Here is a 16576-nt window from a genome sequence, read left to right on the forward strand (position 1 = left end):
GACTCTGTCCAGTGTCTCTCTCAGGTCAGTCTCCCAGTTGAGGGTCCTCGTGAAGGTGACCCCCAAGTAGGACACCGAGTCCTGGAGTATGAGGTTTTCCCCCAAAAGTCTGAGACCCAAGTTATCGGGTTTTAATTTAGGACGAGTAGAGGTGTTAGGATGTCGGAATAGGATAGTTTGGGTTTTGGTGGGGTTTATTTTGATGCGCCATTTGTTACACCATTGCTCAAAATGGTCGATCATGTTTTGAGCTTGAATTTGCAAGCGGCAGGTGTAGGGGGCGGAAGAGTAAAGGATAGTGTCGTAGGCGTATTGTAGGATTTTATGGGTAGTGGGTACGTCATGAGCGTAGATGAGGAATAAGGAGAGAGCGAGGACTGAGCCTTGGGGGACTCCGGCTTTTGAAGTGAAAGGGGAGGATAAAGCTTCACCAACTTTAACGCGGATTTGTCGGTTAGATAAGTAGGAGGCTACTAGTCGGATGAAATGATGAGGTAGAGGTGTTTGGATAAGCTTCCAGATCAGGCCCGCGTGCCAGACCTTGTCGAAGGCTTTTTGAATATTTAGGGAGATTGCAATAGTGCAAGAAGAGGCGTTGATGTTTTGGGATATGTGAGTGTGTAGTTCGACTAGTGCGTTCTGAGTGGAGTGTTCAGCCCTGAAACCATGCTGTTGGGGCGGAATAATTCTGTGGAGTATGAGAAAGTCGTTCAGACGGTTAGTCATTAGTCGTTCCAGCAGTTTGCCCAGGCAACTAAGCAGGCTGATAGGTCTGTATGAATCGGGGTTTCGGATCCTTATGGGGTTTGGGAATTGAGATTGTGTTAGCCTGTTTCCAGGCGATAGGGAAGTAGGCGTGTACAAGACAAGCATCAAAGATGTGTTTGAGGAAGGGAGTTGCGGAATCGGGAAGGTTTTTCAGGACTCGGCGGTTAACCGAGTCTGGCCCAGGAGCGGTATTTCTACCGCTGTGGATAGTATTGAGGATGTCTTCCTCACTGAATGGGGATCTTAGGGGGCAGTTAGGATCGAGGCCTACCCGGCCGCGCGGGCAATTGTTTGTGAACGTGGTTTAGGAAAATGTTATCGAAGAAATGGTCTTGAGAGAGACGGAAGGTGTTTTCGAGATTTTCACGGAAGGCTTCTGCTTTGTCGTAAGGGTTGGAGATGATGTTACCGTCAATCGATAGGTGACTGTCGGTTTTCCTTTTTTGTCCAGTGAGGACTTTGAATTTGTTCCAGAAGGCCGTTCCATCTCGGTAGTCGAGTTTTTTAGTCTCCTCCATCCACCTTTTCTGGGTGAATTGGTTGATGACGAGACGAATTCGAGCGTTGAGATGGTTCCACTCGGTTGTTAGGATTGGATCTCTAGTTCGGACGAAAGTTCTTTAGAGTTTACGCTTGATTTTGATGAGAGTTATGAGATAAGGAGTGGGGATTGATCGATTCGCCTGGTAGTGGTCGGAGTGGATAAGTCGTCTGATTCAGAAATAATTTTTTGAATTGAGTCGATTTGAGCGTCAATTTATCGGGGATGGTTAAGTGGAGGATTGTTAAGAGATGAGAGTTTTTGATTGATGAGGGAGTGGAAGCGTTTGATGTCTGTGAATTTATGATTTTTATAAGTGATGGTTTCAGGACTCGAGGGAATAAGGAAGTTTAGGAACGTTTTGACGATGACGGGGAGGTGATCCGACGTAATAGTGTCATCGATATAGGCAAGATCATCGACCACCTCTATCAGATTCTCAGAGCACAAGATGTGGTCGATGATGGACGCCCCACGGTGGCTCAAAAACGTCGGGTCAGGACAGGTTCTAGACAGATATTGTGTTCTAGTAGAAGGTTGGCTAGGAGGCGGCCGTTGGCATTGGAGGTAGAATCTCCGAATTGTGAATGTCTAGAGTTGAAATTTCCTATTGGAAATTCTTTTGGGAGAGAGGATGTATATTCGATTAATTCTCCGGAAACGGATTGAGTTGGATGATTGTAGTAGGCTATGATGGTTATGTTGCCGGAGTTGGAGAGTAGGTCGATAGCCAGGCAGTCGAGTTCGGATAGGATATGTGGAAGGTTGTATTTTTTGTAGGCTAGTCCTCGTTTAGTTAATATAGCGATACCTCGTGAGTGTAGATCTTTTGGTCGGTGTGTGGTGTTGAAACCGGTGAAATTTGGATGGTTTTTGGTGAGTGTGTCGGTGATACATAGGATTTGGATTTTGGTATGTGTAGGAGAGTCTTAGTAGGGTGTCTTTTTCTGCTGAGTCCCTGGGCATTTACAGTGCCGAGGATTAAACGCCCATTATCCCGTATTATTGGAGAATCAGTCATCAAGTTCAGCCACCAAATCTGTGAACGTATAGCCCACTTTGTTGCCACTAGCTCTGGCGAAGAGTGAATGTCCTAAGATAGTTTTGCATAGCTCATTAGTGAGAGCTAGGATTTCAGTTCTCATGGTAGGCATGAGATTGAGGAGGAGAGTGGTTTGAATTTTGATGACAGCTTTGATTTGCTGAGTGATGGAAGTAATAGTTTTGGGGGTTTCGACTGCTATTGAATCGACCTCTTTGAGGGTTATCTGGGGTTTTGACCCTTTTGGAGCATTTTAGTGAGAAGGCGGGATGGTCGCCTTCACAGTTCCGACATTGTGGGCTGGAAGTTTTGGTGCATTTAGCGGAAGGATGTGCCTCACCGCATTGAGGACACTCAGTTTAAGAGTGGAACATTCCGCTGCTGAATGTCCCGTTTCACTGCATATGTTGCAGTATTTTGGTATGGGGGGTAAAGGGTTGATGTTTGAGGCCTCACACTCATGGGTTCGGCCATAGATATTAATACCGTGAGTCATACATCTGGTATATTAGTCCTTATTCGCTGTAATGACGCGAATAAGGGTAGTAGGTTTGGAGGTTTTTTTGAAGGTTATCCTCCAGATTTTTAAAACTTGCAGTTTAGCTGCTTCTAGGAAGCCGCTAATTTCTTCTATAGAGAAATCAAGGTGGACACCCTTAATAACAAATGATATGTGTGGTTCTTTGGGAGCTGACGGTTGTGGGTTTTTTGTTCTGAGGTCAATGACTTTGATGGAGGTGTGACTGTACGGTCACGCAGGAGTTTTTGAAGTTGTTCAGAGGTTTTGGAGTTGTTGTTCGTTTTTAGTAAAGCTGTGCGGTTGAAATTAACCTTGAGTTCCGTGATCTGGCCACAGAGGAATTCGTGGGTGTTTAGCAGATTGAATAATGCCCTTTGACTGGCTAGGTTATCGGAGATTTCTCGGATGTTAAATAGATTAGTTTGATTAGGTAGCTGAACCCGTGTGGATGTTGGAGGGGGGGTCACAGTGGGTTCACGCTCGGGAGACGAGCCGGAAAAGGAAGGAGAGGAATCAGAAAAAGAGATTTGATTACGTTTGGTTTGGCGAGTTTGTCTCGCCATAGTTTTTTAATAAAGAAGTGTACGACCTTATGTTTGGAGATCCTTTAATAGCAGCACCTCCAGATGCTGTCTCTGGAAGTTTAGCAGCACCTTCGCCTTTTGGATTAGGCTCTGATGTCTCTATCGGAAGAGTTTGATTACAATATAATCAGTGACTCCTCACGCCGGTAGACACTATGAGGTAATCCTTTGGGTTCAGGTACTAACTTCACTTCACTTGCACTCTTCACTAAAGCCGACCTTCACTCGATGAAAGCTGGCACTGAAATGTGGTGTTAGTGTGTAGTAGTACATGTTTATTCACTTGATTTTGGTTAGTAGTTTACAATTTGTTTGGTGTGTTTGTTAAGACCCTGCTATAGGCTCGTGCCTCTTCAGGGTTTACAATTTTTCCCTATCAGTGTTAGTTTATGTTAGTATGTGTTAGTATGTATGAATTTTGAATATTATAAGCTAAGGTTAATGGATATGGTTAATGAATAATAGTATGATTATGAATATAATTAAAAGTAATTTGGATGTCCTTGTTCTTTGCTGTGGTCGGTTGTCTTGGGGGTGTGGATTTGTGATGGTTCTGTGGTGTTGGAGTCGGCTTGTGTTTAATGGTGTGTTTGGTCGGGTCTTTCATCTGATTGCCAGCGGGAACTCGTCCAGGATGTCCAGGAATCTCTCCGGTATATCCTCCAGGGCTCCCAGTAGTCTGGCTTGGGGAAATGGGAGTTTCTTCCTTGGTATCCTCCTCGAGGTTAGTTGTGTTTGGGTGTTGGAAGAGTATTGTCTGAGTTTTTGTCGGGTTGATTTGGATGCGCCATTTGTTGCACCATTGTGTGAAGTGGTTTATCATATTTTGTGTTTGTGTCTGTAGTCTTTGGGTGTTGGATGCGGAGGAGTATAGGATGGTGTCGTCGGCGTATTGAAGTATTCTTTGGGTTGTGGGTGTGTCGTGGACGACAATTAGGAATAGGATGGGAGCTAGTATGGAGCCCTGGGGGACTCCAGCTTTGGGTGTGAATGGGTTGGATAGTGTGTTGTTGATTTTGATTTGTATTTGTCTGTTTGTGAGGTATGAGGCTATCAGTCTGATGAAGTGTAGTGGTAGGTGTATTTGCGTGAGCTTCCAGATCAGGCCCGCGTGCCAGACCTTAACGAAAGCTTTTTGTATGTCGAGTAGCACAGCTATCGTGCCGAACGAGGCGTTTATGTTTTGTGTGATGTGTGTTTGTAGTTCTATGAGAGCGTTTTGTGTTGAGTGTTCGGCCCTGAAGCCGTGTTGGTATGGTGGTATGATGTTGTTTTCTTGTAGGTAGTCGGTGAGTCTGTCGGTCAGTAGCCTTTCGAGTAGTTTTCCTAGGCAATTTAGGAGGCTGATTGGTCGGTAGGATTCGGGGTTGGTAGGGTCTTTGTGAGGTTTGGGGATCATTATGGTGTTGGCCTGTTTCCAGGCCTTGGGGAAGTACGCTAGGGTTATGCAGGAGTTCAGGATATCACTAAGGTATGGTAGGATGGTGTTTGGTAGGTTTCTTAGGGTTCTGCGGTTAATTGTATCTGGTCCTGGGGCTGTGTTTCTTTCGCGCTGGATGGCTTTGAGGATGTCGTCTTCGCTTATAGGGGATCGGAGGGGGCAGTGTGGGTCAGTCGGGATTGGTCCTGGGTGTCTGCCTAGTTGTGCAGTGATTTGTTGATGTATGTTGTTCATGTGTTCGTTGTCGAAGTGTTCATTGGTAGGTACAGTGTAAGTCGTTCTAAGTGTTTTTCGGAAGGCTTCCGCTTTTTCTGTTGGGCTGAAGATGGCCTTGTCTTCGATCATCAGGTGGCTGTGTGTTTTTTGTTTTTGTCGTGTAAGTATTTTGAATTTGTTCCAGAATGCTGAGCCGTTCTTGTAATCTAGTTTGCTTGTTTCTTCCATCCATCTTTTCTGGGTGAAAAGATTGATGAGTAGGCGTATTTTTGCGTTTTGTCTGTTCCATTCTGTTTTAGTAGCGGGGTCTCTAGTTTGTATGTAGGTCCTGTAAAGTTTTCTTTTGTTGCGGATTAGGTTTACTAGGTAGGGGGGTAGTGGAGTTTGGTCGCATCTTCTAGTTGTTGTTGGTGTGGATTCGTTGTTTGAGTTGTGGATGAGTGTTTGTATTTTGTAGGTCTGTTGATTTGTGGTAGGTTTTGGTTGATGAGTCTTTGAAATTTTTTGAAGTTGGTGTACTTGTAGTTTTTGTATGTTATATATTCGGGAGTGATTGGAATTTTGGAGTCTAGGAAGGTTTTGACTATAAGGGGAAGGTGGTCGGATGTGATTGTGTCACCAGTGTAGGCCCGGTCGTCCATCGCCTCCATTAGGTTTTCTGAACATAGGATATGATCGATGACCGAGGCTCCCTGGTGGCTCAGAAACGTCGGGTCTGGGCATGGGATTCTGTATAGGTTGTGTTCTAGTAGGTAGTTAGTGAGTAGTCTTCCGTTCGTGTTGGTGTCTCCGAATTCTGTGTGTCTTGCGTTGAGGTCGCCTATTAGGAGGGATTTAGGAAGGGATGAGGTGTATTCCATGATTTCTCTAGGAAGTGTTTGGTGGTAGTGGTTGTAAAGTGTGATAATGGTTATTGTGCTGTTAGATATGTATATATCGATTGCTAGGCAATCGAGGGATTGGATATGTGGGAGTTAGGAGTGTTGTTTATGAGGTATGCCGTGTTTGATGAGAATGGCTATCCCGCGAGAGTTTTGGTCTGTGTATTGTGTGGTATCCTGTGAAGTGTGATGGGTTCCTTGTTAGTGTGTCACTTATGCCTAGTATGTGTATTTTGTGCGTATGTAGTAGTAATTTGGTGTGCTGTCTCTTGCGGGTTAGCCCTTGGGCGTTTACGGTTCCGAGGAGTAAACGTCCATTTTCTTGTTTCGTGTGTCTACTGTTCATTTGTTTCAGGTGTGATTTCGGTGAACACATATTCGATTTTATTCCCTTGTGCTGTGGCGAATATTGTGTGCCCCAGTATGGTTTTGCAGAGTTCGTTTGTAATTGTGAGAATTTCGGTTCTCCTGTCCGGGAGGATGTTTAGAAGAAGTGTTGTTTGTAGCTTTATTATTGTTTCTATTTGTTTTGTCAGTACTGTTGTGGTGGGTTCTTTAATTGTTACTGGAGCTACTTCCTTTGGGTTCTCGGGTTGGGTGGCTCGTTTTGGGCATTTGAGAGAGTATGCCGGGTGTTCCCCACTGCAATTTGGGCAGACTGGATTGTTTATTTTTGTGCACTTTGTCGAAGTGTGCGCTTCTCCACATTGCGGGCATTTCGTTTTGTGGGTTGGGCATTCCTGCGCTTGATGCCCGGTGGTGCTGCATATACTGCAGTATTTAGGAATTGGCGGTACCGGATTTAGATTGGAGGCTTCGCATTCATGCGTTCTTCCGTATATGCTGATTCCCTTAGTTAAGCTCTTGGAGTAATGGTCCTTGTTATTTGTGATGATTCTAATCAATGGCGTTGGGTTGCCAGTCCTTCTGGATATGATTCTCCATAGCTTAATGTAATGGATTCTTTCCTCATCCAAAAAATGGATGATTTCGTCCTCAGTTATGTTTAGGTCCACTCCTTTTATTACATATGAGAGGTGTGGTGTGTTTGTTGTGTTGCTTTCTGTTTGGATGTTTGGTCGTAAGTCGATTACTTTTATTGTGGTGTCGCCTGTTCTTTGTCTGATAATTTTTTGAAGAGTTTCTGAAGTTTTGTCCGTGTTTGTGGTTTTTAATAGTGCTGTTCTGTTGAAGTTAACTTTAACTTGTTATTTGTCCTCGTAGAATTTCTGTTGTGTTTAATAGGTTATATAGTGTTTTCTGATTTGAAAGTGTTTCGGGGATGTCTCTTATGTTTAGGATTTTTTCTGTTGGTCTGTTTAGTGTTTCCGGTGTGGGGGATCTTGTTGGGGGTTCGGAGGAGAAGGATGGTGAGGGACTAGGTTCAGGTTGAGGTGAGGAGAGAGGGTTTGTTATTTTTTCGGTTGCCCTTGTTCGGGTCATGGTCAGGCCGATACTACCTGGTGTCCTTGGTTTTGATTTTCTGGCGTCCTGGATGTTGGTGGCTGGGTTCGTTTACCTGGGTTAGGTAGGTGTTGCCTTGATTTTACCTGTATCAGGTATTTCGTTTTGAGTGATTTCCTTTTACCTGGGGAGTTATCTCTGCTCCTTCTTCGGATGGATGTGATTCTGGGAATCAGGGATCCGTCACGCACTAAGGGTTTCTGAGGTATTTCCTTTTGGTATAGGTAGGTCACTATTCACTTCACTTTCACTTCACACTTTCACTTTTCATTTGTTTGGATTCAACCTTTGCGGGATGAGATCTAACACTGAACTGAACGTGTAAGTGTGTAATAGAATAATCTATTTATAGAAATCATCCCCACCTGGGTTTCCATTCCATAATACGAAACTAGGAAATCTATGCCGGGAAAAATTTTACCTGTACACGCCCTCGATGGTAATTATTCAAATTTGGTTTCTAACATGGAATTAAAGCTTTGTCCTGAACCTAAGAAATATTGAATTTGTCTGAAGATTGATTTCAAAATTGACATAGTGTAAATACTTTTCATAATTCCCAGAAAAAATTTGGGAAGTTATACTACTTTATAATATTTCATCCAATGAGCACTTCCATATCAATATTTTTCACTGTTCAAAGCCTAAGTGGAAACATGTTTTTCCTTGATTACAAAAAATAGTTTCACGCATCAATTATTTATAAGGGTCAATAGCTCATCGGTAGAATTCTTGCTAATCTCGGTGGTCGAAGGTTCATTTTCAGATACATGACAAGACATGAGACATATTATCAACAATAATAATATAACATATATTTGAAATTCAAAGTTATTAGTTGAAAAAACCAGTTGAAATTCATATTGAAAACTAACATTTGGATACTAAAAAAAAAATAAATTATCACTACCAACTCACCACGTTCTTATACGTTTTTATTTAATTTTTTCCACAATATATTATACTGAGTGTTGCTTTTTTATTTGTAATTTTCTACTATTAATAGTATTATTATTGTTGACATGGAGCGAATCAAATTTTTTTTTTTTCGTTAATGAATCGTTTTTTTCTACAGTGAAAATGTTCATCATAGTTTGTATTTACTTTTTGAGAAAATGTGAAAAAACTCAAAAATTAAAAATATTCAAACTCATCGGTAGAATTCTTGCTAATCTCGGTGGTCGAAGGTTCATTTTCAGATACATGACAAGACATGAGACATATTATCAACAATAATAATATAACATATATTTGAAATTCAAAGTTATTAGTTGAAAGAACCAGTTAAAATTCATATTGAAAACTAACATTTGGATATTGTACGTTAAAAAATACAAAGGATATAGCGAAAGTATATAAATGGCGTTATCAGTGGACTGTAATTTTAATTGTAATTAATTTCGATACGAGAGCATCAAAGTTACCTTATAGTTGAAGTTTTCCTCTTGGATAAGCTGCTCTGGGTTTTCTCAGGAGCTCCTCGGAATGTTTTGCAGCTAACTTAACTGTTGATGCATATACTCGTTGACACAACATTCACAAACGGGATAGATAGCGGTATATCGAGGAGATAGCGAACGAACTGATTATATCGTTTTCAAAACGTCATAAAAAAACCCATAAAAAATTTGAATGCTTGGTATCGCGATAAAGACATCGAACTGAAAATTGAAATGTTGCCGGTTTTCCAAACACATATTAAAAGGGCATTCTCAGAAAAAAATGTACACTTGTAATTATTCAAACCCATTTATTATAGAGAAGATACAAAATGAAATCATTTATTATTGAGAAGTTGAAAAATTAAAACATTCCATTAAAAAAATTAAAAGATGCAAGATATGTACCCCTTCCAAGTTTTTTAACGGGTTTTGAAGATAGTTTATCCTCAGTATGTCCGAAATTTGAAAATGTGATCTGTGCTGGAGATATGAATATTGATTTCTCAGACTCTGCAAGTAGATCTTGCATTCAACTGAGTGAGATCATTGAATCTTTCGGTTTGAAACAGATAGTAGATCAGCCAACACGCTTTTCTACAACTAGCTGCAAAATAATAGATGTAATAATATGCTCTGAATTATTGACAATAAGCGACTGTACTACAGTCGATTGTAGCTCGTTTTCGGATCACTTTCTTGTATCATGCAGGTCAGATATCGCAAATATGAAAGAAAATAGCTTTATTTACACTTTTAGAGACTTCAGAAAATTCAATCCAGAATCATTTCATTCTGATTTGAATTATACAAATTTTCAACCTATTTATAATTCCGATAACATCGACGAAAAAGTTGCCATACTCAACAAGTTAGTTCTTGAACTTTTTGACAAACATTCACCGGTTAAAACTGTCAAAATATCTAGGAAAAAAGCACCTTGGATTACAGATAACCTTAAACTCATGTTCAAACTCAGAGATGAAGCTCTTTCTAGATTTAAAAAAACCAAGTCACCTCATCACTGGGTATATTACAAGGAGTTAAGGAATCTCACAAATCGAACGGTAAATCTCGAGAAGAAAGCATATCTTAACTATTGCTTGTCGAAAAGTAAACAATTGTGGAAGGAACTAGCTAAGCTCAATGTTTATAAGAAGAAAGGTCAAAAGACAATTCCTGAACACCTCTCGGATGTTGAAAAAATCAACAGCTTTTTTGGCAATATTGTTAATAGTATCTCCACGCCTGATGATGACACAATAAATCATTTTTTGAGCTCGAAGCTGAATGACCAAGAATTCAAATTTCACGAAACTAACGAGAATGAAATTTACACCATTCTGTTAAGTATTAAATCTAATGCTGTTGGACCTGATAATATCAGCATACAAATGTTATTATACTGTTGTCCAATTATTTTACCTCACATATGCCACTTATTCAATTATTGTATTCAAAAAAATATTTATCCAACAATCTGGAAACATTCGCATATTATTCCGTTAGCCAAAATAGGCAATGCAGAGAGTCTGACTGACCTTCGCCCAATTAGCATTTTGTGTGCCATATCTAAAGCGTTTGAAAAATTTGTAAACTTGCAGATACGTAGCTACTTGAATGATTTCAGTATATTACCTACATGTCAATCAGGGTTCCGGCCAAACCACAGCTGTACAACAGCTCTTTTGAAAGTTGTTGATGATTTACATTGTTCTATCGACAATAATAAACTTTGTCTTCTAGTATTGCTGGACTACTCCAAAGCATTTGATCGTATTAACCACTCTCTACTTCTGGCAATACTGAAGTACCTGGGTTTTGCCTCTAGCGTGGTCACTCTGCTTGGAAATTATCTGACAAACCGTTCTCAGTGTGTCATACTCAATAACAAAAAATCGAATACCCTTAAAATAAATAATGGGGTCCCTCAAGGATCGATTTTAGGTCCACTTCTTTTTGTTTAATATACTTCTCAGTTCTCACACTGCCTTCGTCACACTTCTATGCATTGTTACGCCGACGATACACAGTTGTATTTACAATTCGATGAAAACTCACTCAATATTGCGCTAGAACAAATGAGTCATGATCTGCACTCTCTGATAACTGAATCAAGTAAATATTGTCTCTCTGTAAACCCAACTAAATCTTGTGTCATGCTCTTCGGTAGGCCAAATGCAAAGAATCGTTGCACCGAGTTGATTAACATTTCCATCGATGGGGTTCAATTACCAAAAAGTGACGTCACGAAAAATTTAGGCCTTTATCTCGATAATTCTCTGCGTTTCACTACGCATGTTTCTCAGATTCTTAGGAAGGGTTATATGAATCTAAAATTAGTATACTCGAATAAAAATCTTTTGAACAAAACAAATAAAATATTACTCTGCGACGCACTGGTACTATCTCATGCAAACTATGCTGATACTGTTTATGGTCCAGGACTCTTGAAATCTGACAGGCAGAGACTTCAAAAACTGCAGAATTCGTGCATAAGACTCGTCACGGGCGTAAGGAGACGTGAGCATGTGTCTAAATACTTGAAACAACTCGGGTGGCTGAACATGGATGCTAGGCGCACACTACATTCTGCTAGTTTATTCCATAAGGTCATATCCACTGGGAAACCTGCCTACCTATTCACGAAACTGTCCTTTAGAACCGATGTACATAATCTAAATTTGAGATTTAAACATCTCTTGACTGCACCTAAACATAAAACTTCTTTTTTTCGAGGATCTTTTTCTTATAACATTGCACACTCATATAATCGGCTACCCATTGAATTCAAATCCCTATCACCACTTAGTTTCAAGAAAAATTTGAAGAGATTCATGCTACAATCCGGTTCTCTTCTTTTACAACAGTTATCAGTTGACACCTATACATATGTTTTTACAATAAATATGAAGAAATCATCAAATTTATCATCATATTTGTAACATGATTTTCCACACATAGAACATATAATTTTCATTTATTCGTTTATTGCCTCTCTTTTCTACTTTTCTTCTGCTTCTCTCCCTTTTTTCCTTTTTTTTTCTTTTTTCTAGTTTTAATTAAGCAAACAATGTGTATTATTATAAGTTATCTCTTACTGGTTGGATGGAAGAGCAATTTCTGCCTTGATTCGTTATGCGCAGACGTTGAATTCTGCCATTTGTTAGGTTAGATTAGTATCCCTTGTACTGAGTAACCTTTCAATAAAAGCATTTATTATTATTATTATTATTATTATTATTATATTTCAACTTACAACATCGCTTTTTCTTCATCACTTTATTTTAATTAATACTGTTATTTTCACCCAAGTTTTTTCATCAAAAGTTTTGGGGTATTTTTCATTAGTTCCTCGTACTTCATATCGCTTGGACTGTGTTTCAGTCGAAGGAATTAGAACAATTTTTTTCTCATTTATTACTGTTTTCATCTCTGATGCTCTCTTTGAACTAGCACATTCCTTCACAACTCACTTTTTCTTAAAACCTTTTTGAACATCATCATTGTCAAGCTCTTTCTCAGACTCCGTGTCGCTGTCAGCATTTTCATCAACTACATTTTTTACCATATCAAAGTCGATCTCGTCTAAGCTTTTACTTTTATATTTTTCGCTTTCACCTTTCTACATCAACAAAAAGAAAAATTGGAAAGTTTTGCTTTTTGATAGAGGTCATCAGGAAGCCCCGGTGAATTCCAGATGTGTGTCCCATGAATGTAGCTAACTGTTCAATATCAACATCTGTCATGTTGAAGATCTGCATTAGTGTGGCCAAATGTGTTCTGAGACATGTCGCAGTTATTGAATCCGAATTTTTTGCTCCACTCAATCGGTTTGTTTCTTTATGCCTTTGTAACTGCTTTCAGTTTTGAAGTCTGCCTTAGCAAAGATAAATACATTTTCTTGTGGAACAATGGTAGGGGGAATTTCAACCATCAACTGAATATATTTTTGTACATCACCACTAAAAAGTACAGGGACTCCTCTACCTTTCTTCCCTTTATGACGTTTCAATTTTTTCAATAGCAGGCGTTCTAACGCAGTTATTATACTCTCAAATTATTCATAATGCCCCTTCTCATTACCGCAAGTCAAATAGGTCCGCAGAATCGTTCTCTAAAGTTCACCAGGTCGTCTTTCATTCATAATTAAATCGCGACAATAAATGGTTTCAACCAACAGATTATAAACTATGGTGTCTGAGTTATTAGTGTTGAGTTTCTTGGTAGCTCTTTTGGTCAAATCAATAAAATACTGTTTGAGGACTTTTGAGTCACTAGCGAGTGGTACGATCCGATCGTTATTCTATTCCATTTCAAATGGAGATTATTAGTGGCTCATCTTGAAACTTTGAATTTCCAGTTAGCTGTAAATGAATGAATCCTAGTTATCAACTGAAAAACGTCCTCAGCAAAAGATACCGTTTCACCGCCCTCAGGAACAAAATTAATGACAGTATCACAACACTGGATGAATTCACGATATTATTGGCAAACGAAGGTATTCCATATTCATTAGTGGCTGAATCATATATAGCTACTTTTTGTGAAGCTTGGATATGTTGGTTGAAGTGCTTGGAAGAATGATTTTATGTCTCAATTATATCTCATTATAATTTTTGAAAGTTCTCTCATCTTTCGGGAGGTTACGGTGGCAAAGTGCTGATTCCTATATGATCTCAGATAACGAGCTCCAAACGAAGGAATCAATTCATCTGCTTTAGCCTCAAGAGGTATTTTGTCCGCTCGCATTCGTGTAAATACTTCTGTTTTCTGTCTGTTTTCTACTCTACGATGACACAATAAAAAAGCAGTTTGGCCGTTACTTTGTGCCCTTCCGCTTTTTCCAATATACTTTTTCCTATGTATATATAATAGTTTTGAAGAAAAAAAACCGAAACAATTATCACATAGGACAATTATTTGTTGTTTTTAAAATCCACAGCTCAAACAACAATCGTGTCCTTTCCAAATTGTTTGGAGACGTGGACAATTATTTTTATCACATCCATTTCGGTGGAATGGTTATTAATCATATGCCTGGCAAAATTGGTTACATCGGTTGCACAGTACTAACAAAAGTTCTTCAATTTTTTTTGTTGATATTGTCCCAACATCTGTAATATTAAAACAGACTCTTTTTTATTACTGGTTCCGTATTCGTTTGGATTCCTATTCACTTGATTTTCATGATCGAATACTATTTGAAATCCTTCTGTTGAAAACCATCCAGTTTCATCATTTTTGTCAATATCTAATGGACAAATTAGGTCCCACGTTTGAGTTTTGGTCTACTTTTCTAATTATATCTGAATTATTGCAATCTGTCAGGTGTTTGTTAGGTGGACGACATGTTTAATTCAGATGAATAATATATTGTGATTGAAGGAGATACCAAAAATGAATAATTGCAAATAATGGGTTTGTAATAATCATAAACTTTTTACCGCATATGCCTTTCAATGTTTTTAATAGTTCTCTCATATATGAAATGAAGGCGAAATTTTCTTTTGAATATAGTAACTACTAAACAGTAGTTTCTGGAAACGCATTGTGAGACGTGTATTGAATGCGGCGTACTTTTACATTCACTTCTGAGCTGGATGGTACATATGAAGAGTCACTAGAATAGGAAATCTCATCTGACACCTGAAAAAGAAATGACATGAAACTTTGAGCATAGTATTTACATATTCTCTCAGGTTATGCTACGCCCAACGATTTTATAATTTTTTTCATCTCATCAAGACTAGATTGCTGAGGAAAGAGGGTGATGACTACTACCTATTATTTAATGTTTCTCTCATAGGAAACTTTTTAAATAATGAAAGTCCGAACCTATAATAGTCAAAAATAATTTCATCATTAACAGATATATGAACAACTTTGCAAATAATACAGACTGATAGTATGCCAGAGGTGACGATGTGTTATTTTGGCAGACAAATATTTGTGGTCTTTCTGTTTCTGATTATATTTCGGAGCAATTGTAAAGAACTGACCAGCCCTATTAGGGTAAGGTTAACAAAATAAATAAACCAATAAAACACGTGTAAAACTGATATTGAAGTATTAGTTTCAGATTGTATATTCAAGTTTTTGAATGAATTGCTAATTTGTTGAATGTTTCAATCATTGAAGAACCTAAAGACATACCAGTACATTTAGTGGTGAATATAAGAATATTTTTTCTGTTCATATTTTATCAACTGTTTACAATAAATTCACCTGTTTCAGTATTTTTTATTCATTCGGAATTAACAAAAGTAGAGGCCGCATATACATGAAAAAATGTATAACCATATTTTCTATATATTCATTTCTATCTTCACACTGATTTATTACTTTGAATAAAGGTTCTGAATGAAAACTTAATTTTGGGCCAGTCTTTATTATGTAGAACATCAGGATACAACTCTTCGAGTTCTTTTCTTTTGGAGAGGTTTCCTTTATTTTCAAAAAAAAAACTTTATCAACATCTTTTTGCTTATTTGCCTTCTTCTTTGAACATTTATCCTTTATATTTTCATTTTCTTTTTGTTTTTTTTTACCTGAGAACACATTTTTTTGATTATATTCTCATCAATATTTTTCTCTCTTCGTTTTCTTCGCAGTCGCCGTCACTATTGTCGTTATTCAGCAAATTATTCTTCCATCTAACTGAATTTCATCTAAAGTATTTCTTTGATGCTTTCGTGCCTCTTCCCTTTTTATTAAAATCAGCAATTTAGAGAGTTTTGCTATTAGGTTAACAGTTCTGTTTTAACTATGACATCAATTTCTATATCGCAACATTATTTTAAATAAGTACAAATATTTTTAGCGGATGTAGGGGATACGAAATTATCTTTATTGCTGTCATACCTAGAAACCGATAGTGTAGTCTCAACTAATTTATCATAACACTTAGGTCTCAGTGCTCCGAAAAGATTTATCACGGATGGTTCTATTTTTTCACTTCCAAAAAACTCTAAATGATTTCCTCATTTTTCTAATAGTTACATTGACGAAATGTTTTTCTCGATGTATTTTGAGATATCTGGCTCCAAAAGCCAAATCAAGAAGTCACTCTTCGCTTCCAGAGATATTTTATCTGGTCTCATACTCAGGAAAACTTCAGTTTTGAAACGCGGGACCATTAAATTGAAATTTTTTATGAGCATATTCTGTCACTATGCTTGATACAAAAATTTTCATCTATAGAAACCAAGATAACTGGCTGATCTGAGCAAAGGGCTTGTTTGACAGGTCTCACACATCCTTGGGAATTTTTTACAAAATTTCCTTTCTTTTCCAGAAGTACTAATAATTTCCTTCTTTCTTCAGTTTCAACTTTTTTTTGTGAATATTTCTGAAACTTCTGGTTCACAGGAATGGTTTCTTTTCAAGCGTCTGAACATCATTTTCACGAAAATAACATATATTATTCTTAAGGCTTTCCATTTGAGGAAGATGATATGTTTTTTTGTTATGAACCAACGTAGAGAGTTCATGGTCGTTATCAGTTTGTACCTGTAATGAAAAATACACATGCAATTGAATAAATTCAGATAACAGAATGTGATAATCCACAAATTTCTTCAATGTCCAAGTAAAAATTTATAATGAAAAAGTGTGCTAGCTAACTTGATAGGATTTATAGCAGAGTCTCTATTAGGTTGGCCAATAAAAACAAAACAT

This window comes from Leptinotarsa decemlineata, unplaced genomic scaffold (genome assembly GCF_025532065.1).
Source record: "Leptinotarsa decemlineata unplaced genomic scaffold, Ldec_3_MD MMD2_tig00026347_RagTag_RagTag, whole genome shotgun sequence".
Taxonomy (NCBI): domain Eukaryota; kingdom Metazoa; phylum Arthropoda; class Insecta; order Coleoptera; family Chrysomelidae; genus Leptinotarsa; species Leptinotarsa decemlineata.